We start from the raw sequence: 6,516 nt of genomic DNA, 5'->3' as shown, positions 1-6,516 counted from the left end.
AAGACTTAGAAGTTGGTTTCTTAACTGAGAAAAAGCCCAAAGATACAGAACAAGCTCAAGGTAGGGATGGGCCTACAGATATAATAATAATAACAGTGGTGATATTTGTTAAGTGCTTACTATGTGCCAGGCACTCTACTAAGCACTGGGATCGATATAGACAAATTGGACTGGACATGGTCCCGGCCCCACATGGGGCTCAGGGTCATAATCCTGATTTAAAAGATGAGGTAACTGAGGCTCAGAGAAGTGAAGCGACTTTGCTCTCAATCTCATGCCGCAGTGGGGACATGGACAGACAGGGAAGAGAGCGTCTGAGTGACTACGCAGAATACTAAGTGTTCTAATTATTCTCTGTGCTGATTCCCCGTCCTCATTTGTCATTCCTGATGGGAGACACCATCATTGGGTTTTTCAAGATTCCCACACGGATAGTAACAGTCACAGCAGCTGTGTCTTGCAACACAGTGTGGTTGAACATGATACCGAGTGGACCTAATCCTAGAGGAAATGTGAGGGATATGGAGGGAAGGGAGGGTTGCAAGAAGCAGCATGGTGTAGAGAAGCAGCATGGTGGAGTGGATAAAGCTCAGGCCCGGGAGTCAGAAGGTCATGGGTTCTAATTCCGGCTCCTCTACTTGTCTGCTGGGTGACCTTGGGCAAGTAACTTCACTTCTCTGGGCCTCAGTTACCTCATCTGTAAAATGGTGACTGGGACTTTGAGCCCCATGTGGAACAGGGATCGTGTCCAACCGGATTTGCTTGTATTCACTTCAGCACTTAGTAGAGGGCCTGGCACATAGTAAGTGCTTAATATCATAATTATTATTATGCGAGGTTGCTCAACATCACCTTCAGGCTGGATGTCCAAGAGGGCAGCCATGACATTGCTCCTCCAGACATCTTTCTACCTCCACATTCATTCATTCATTCATTCATTCAATCGTATTTATTGAGTGCTTACTGTGTGCAGAGCACTGTACTAAGCACTTGGGAAGTACACATTGGCAACATATATTGGTTGGCTGGAATATTGATATCTATATATAGCTGTCCTTCACATTCAATGAAAACACCACTGATGGTTATGTTCACTTATAGGTGCATGTCTGTCTGAAAAGTGCAAATCCATAGCCCTGGTTACACTGTTCACAGGCAAAATCAGCCCTTTCCCATGCTATCATGTTTGTCGTTTGCCTTTCCTAGTGCTGATTTTGCTTTTGACATTTTGTCTCACAACACCCTTGAAGTTTCTGCTTTAAAATGGACAATTCTTTCTTGATGGGAGTCAGGATAGGGAACATTTTTGAGAAGCAGAGTGGCCTCATGGAAGGAGCACAAGCCCTGGAGTCAGAGGATGTGGTTTCTAATCCTGGCTCGGCCACACATCTGCTGTGTGACCTTGGGGGGAGTCACTTCACTTCTCTGTGCTTCAGTTCCCTCATCTATAAAATGAGGCTGGAGACTGTGAGCCCCATGTGGGACAGGGACTGTGTCCAACCTGATTACCTTATATCTTACCCAGAACAGTGCTTAGAACAGTGCTTGACACATGTTGTTGTCTTATGCTGTCGAGTCGACCCATAGTGATGCCGTAGACACATCTCTCCCAGAGTGCCCTACTTCCATCTGCAATCGTTCTGGTAGTGGATCCAGAGTTTTCTTGGTAAAAATCTGAAAATGGTTTGCCATTGCCTCCTTTCATGCAGTCAACGAGTCTCCGACCTCAACTCTCTCCCATGCTGCTGCTTCCCAGCACAGGGGAGTTTTGACTTGTAGCAGATTGCTTGCCACTCGCTAGCCACTGACCAAGCTAGGAATGGAATGGACAGGCCTCTGCTTGACTCTTCCTTCTGTAGTCATGATTGGCAGAGGACTGGAAACTCTCCAAGTGTGACCCTGAGAGGGCTTGACACATAGTAAGCACTTAACAATTATTATTATTATTATTATTATTATTATAAGTTTCCTGCCACAGTGCCCTCCCAGGTTTCAGCCAAAATGCAATACTCATAGTACTTAATTGTAATAATAGTGGTATTTGTTAACTACGTACTAGGTGTCATGCACTGCACTAAGAGCTGGGGTACATATGCAATTATATCATATTAAGAAAAGCAGCGTGGCTCAGTGGAAAGAGCCCGGGCTTGGGAGTCAGAGGTCATGGGTTCAAATCCCGGCTCTGCTGCTTGTCAATTGTGTGACTTTGGGCAAGTCACTTCACTTCTCTGTGCCTCAGTTCCCTCATCTGTAAAATAAGGATTGAAACAGTGAGCTCCAAGTGGGACAACCTGATCACCTTGTATCCTCCCCAGAGCTTAGAACAGTGCTTTGCACATAGTAAGCACTTACCAAATGCCATTATTAATTAATTAATACTAGACACAGCCCCTGGGTCGCCCAGTAATGGAATTTCTTTTGTTCTTAGGCAGCCATCTCTACGCTCTATTCAACTGGAGTTGTAAAAAAAAATAATCTTTTTGTGCTTCAGAATCTATATACTTAACACCTAGAACTTATTGGAGAAGCAGCATGGCTCAGTGGAAAACAGCCCGGGCTTTGGAGTCGGGGGTCATGGGTTCAAATCCCGGCTCCGCCACTTGTCAGCTGTGTGACTTTGGGCAAGTCACTTGACTTCTCTGGGCCTCAGTTACCTCATCTGTAAAATGGGGATGAAGACTGTGAGCCCCCCGTGGGACAACCTGATCACCTTGTAACCTCCCCAGTGCTTAGAACAGTGCTTTGTACATAGTAAGTGCTTAATAAATGCCATTATTGTTATTATTATTATAGGGCTAGACATTCAATGGCTGACTTTGGGATAAAATGACAAAGAGCTAGAGTTAATTGGAAGGGCACTATTGCTATGATTTTGCATGGATGACATTTATGACTTTAAAAATTGTGAGTCAAATAACAGACAAGTAATTACCTGTACCAGTTTTCCATCAGAAATTGAGCCACAGAACTGTTGACCTTCTAATTCTGAGAAAACCTGCTTAAGAACACAGGAAGGATGGAACTTGAAGATTTGTGTGAACGCAAGGATTTTCTTTCTCAAGTGTGTGAATCAGCAGTCATGAGTTAGAATTTAGAGTTATTTTGGGTAGAAGGGAAATCACCCTAAAGCAGTGCATCTCGGTGTTATCTGTGAGTTGAAGAAATAAGGAGTCACTGCAAAGCATATCTGGAGAGGAGACTGCCTGTGATGAAACTCAAGCATCTCAAGAAACTTTCAGCAGTTGCTATTTTTGAAATTGGGAAATAATTTTTAGTAGACATGTAAATCATACTGGACTCTTTAGCCTTGATAAGAGGGGATCAGAAAAAGGGAGTCAATTGGATGCATTGCCCAGTGATGCCGAATTCTCCAAATTGCAAAATCTCCTGACTGGATGTGGCTATTTCAAAACTATGCTGGGGGTCTAGCATTTGGCTTCTTTCATTCCCAGCTTACTCAGATGTTTTCACCCCAGAAATTACTTGCAGAGAAATTGTCAGGAAAAGTGAGAGATTCACAGAACAAAATCCGAACTAACTTGAAATAAGAAATAATAATTATTGCGGCATTTGTTAAGTGCTTTTTATGGGTTAAGCACCGTTCTAAGCACTGGGGTAGATACAAGATAATCGGGTTGGATATAGTCCCTGTCCCACATGGGGTTCACATTCTTAATCCCCACTTTTCAGATGAGATAACTGAGGCACAGAGAAGTAAAGTGACTGGCCCAAAGCAGACATGTGGCAAAACCAGGATTAGAACCCACGTCCTCTGACTTCCAGATTCAATCTTCTTTCCACTAGGCCATGCTGCTTGTAAATGGTGGGTACTAGTGGGAAAGTTAACTGAAAGTATCCTGGACCATGGAAAACTGCAAGACGAGAGAGGTGTCTATGTTGAGGCACAACAAAATGGAGAAAGAGGCACTTGGACTTTGGAATTTAAAATGCATTATTTTAATCTAATTAATTTAAAATGTATTATTTTAATCTAATTTAATCTATTAGCTTGTTCCACCTGTCCCTGGCTTTTGATGAAAGAATGCTATCCATTTTTGACATTTCATTTCATACTATAGCAAAGTGTCTACAACTATATGGACTGATACTGTCAGGTGTTGCTTGCCTGAGTTCTTCTCTGGATAATTGCACAACCCCTAAAATGTTTTCTTGGCATAAAGGAGAATGAGCCTGACTCAAGCTTTTAGCTAATTTTGTCTGTGAAAAAGAATCCTTTGCCTCACCACCACCTTATCACTTAATTAACTCAGGGTTATGATTCAAAGTGGTGCCACACCAGATATCGTAAATCATACATGACTAACCACTTCTTCCTAAAATAAAACTGTAACTTCTGACTACAGAAAAGACAAATTACTTTAAGTACTCGCGGTCAGCGTCTTAAAAAATTCCTTAAACGGATATTTTGTTGAATATCATAAAATAGCTGGCCGGCACCATGTTTTCACACATTCTGCTTACTCAGAAGTAGAACTGACAAACTCTAAAAGATGGAAAGGGATGCCAGTTGTAAATTTAGATTACAAGTTCCGAGAGGGAGTGGACCAGGTTTTTGGTCTTCCACTGTAGTAGAGAACTGTGAAGAAAGTAATCAATCAATAATCAACAGCATTGTGGCCTAGTGGATAGAGCCTGGGCCTGGGACTCAGAAAGACCTGGGTTCTAATTCAGGCTCTGCCACTTGTCTGCTGTGGGCAAGTCCTTTCACTTTTCTGGGCCTCAGTTATCTCATCTGTAAAATGGGGATTAAGACTTTGAGACCCATATGGGATAGGGACTGTGTCCAACTGGATTTGCTTGATTCACCCCAGCCTTTAATACAGTGCTTGGCACATAGCAATCATATAACAAATAACACAATTATGGTTATCATTATTATTTACTGAGCACCTACTTTGTGCAGAACACTGTATAATGCGAGTGTAATTGCATCAGTAGACAATGTCCGTGTCCTGGAGTTTACCATCTAGTGATTGTAAACAGGCCTTCAGGGAAAAGTACTGATGACAGTGATGAAGATGATGCTTTACCTTATGATTCCTAGGTTTTTTTTAAAGAAATTTCTAAGAAAGATTAAATTTGATTATAATCCCAGCTCCACCACTTCTCTGCCATGAGACTTTGGGCAAGTCACTTGATTTGTCTGTGCCTAAGTTTACCTCATCTGTAAAATGGGGATTAAGACTGTGAGTCCACCTGGACAACTTGCATCAACCCCAGCACTTAATACAATGCCTAGCACATAGCAAGCACTTAACAAATACTATTAAATTTTTTTAAAAAAAGATTAAGAAGCAGTGTGTCCTATATGTATATCTATATATCTATATATCTATATATATATATATAGGCATTTATTAAGCGCTTACTACATGAAAAGCACTATTTCTAAGCGCTGGGGATGTTACAAGGTGATCAGGTTGTCCCACGTGGGGCTCATAGTCTTAATCCCCATTTTACAGATGAGGTAACTGAGGCACAGAGAAGTTGTGACTTGCCCAAAGTCACACAGCTGACAAGTGGTGGAGCCGGGATTTGAACCCATGACCTCTGACTCCAAAGCCCGGCCTCTTTCCACTGAGCCATGCTGTTTCCCGTGATATAGCACTGGCTTGAGAGTCAGAAGGACCTGGATTCTAATCCCAGCTCCCCCGGTTGTCTGCCGGGTGACCCTGGGCAAGTCACTTCACTTCTCTGAGCCTCGATTACCTCATCTTCATAACGGGGGTTAGGGCTGCAAGCCCCATGTGGAACAGTGACTGGCTTCAATCTGATTAGCTTGTATCTACCCCAGGGCTTAGTACAGTGCCTGGCACATAGTAAGTGCTAAACAAATACCATTTTTTTTTTAAAAAACAGAATCTGCTGCTAAGAAATGGTGCCAGAAAAAGTTGTACACACCTAAATGTAGGATCTAGGGAATTTTAGGCATCTCGACATGGCCAGTGTCACAGAATTAAGCAGATCTGAGGCACTGTCTAGAAGAGAAGGAAGACTCTTGGCAATGAATTTCTGTTCTTACCCAATTTAAAGTGGAAGGGAAAAATGTTTAGGTAGAAAAACCAATCCAGGTGCCCCTCCATAGTCAGTCAGTGGTACTCACTGATTACTTACTGTTTTCAGAACATTGTTCTAAGCACTTGGGAAAGTGCAATGCATTAGAGTTGGTAGTCATGATCGCTGCCCATGAGGTGTTTACAGTCTAGAGATGATGTAGTCTGACTGAAATACCACTCTTTATTCTCCCTCCATACTGATACTGGAATTAAAATAAACTATTTTTCAACCTGTGTCTTTTATAACATCAGCTCTTAAAGGGTATTATAAAGTTCCCCAGGAGACCTTTGTATCATAGTATCTTCGATTTGAGTTTAGGTGCCAAAGAGTCCTTCTTGACTGAAAGTTTGGATCCCATTTCTGGGAAGATGGAAGAAGTTTTGTTAATAGTGGTAATGGCACTTTCTGGAATTGGCTAAGACCTAAAGAGGAACCCCC

The 6,516-nt window shown here is 42.3% G+C and overlaps 1 non-coding gene across 1 annotated transcript; it reads right to left on the bottom strand.

Annotated features, from left to right (window-relative positions):
• Positions 1-1,771: 1,771 nt before the first annotated feature.
• LOC119920146 lies at positions 1,772-1,909 on the bottom strand. The gene has a single exon (XR_005447911.1). It is a non-coding gene; the product is annotated as a small nucleolar RNA SNORA7 (small nucleolar RNA).
• Between the last annotated feature and the right edge of the window lie 4,607 nt (positions 1,910-6,516).

The sequence above is a fragment of the Tachyglossus aculeatus genome, chromosome X1 (genome assembly GCF_015852505.1).
Source record: "Tachyglossus aculeatus isolate mTacAcu1 chromosome X1, mTacAcu1.pri, whole genome shotgun sequence".
In the NCBI taxonomy this organism is placed as follows: Eukaryota; Metazoa; Chordata; class Mammalia; order Monotremata; family Tachyglossidae; genus Tachyglossus; species Tachyglossus aculeatus.
This window is presented reverse-complemented; position numbering and strand designations above follow the sequence as displayed.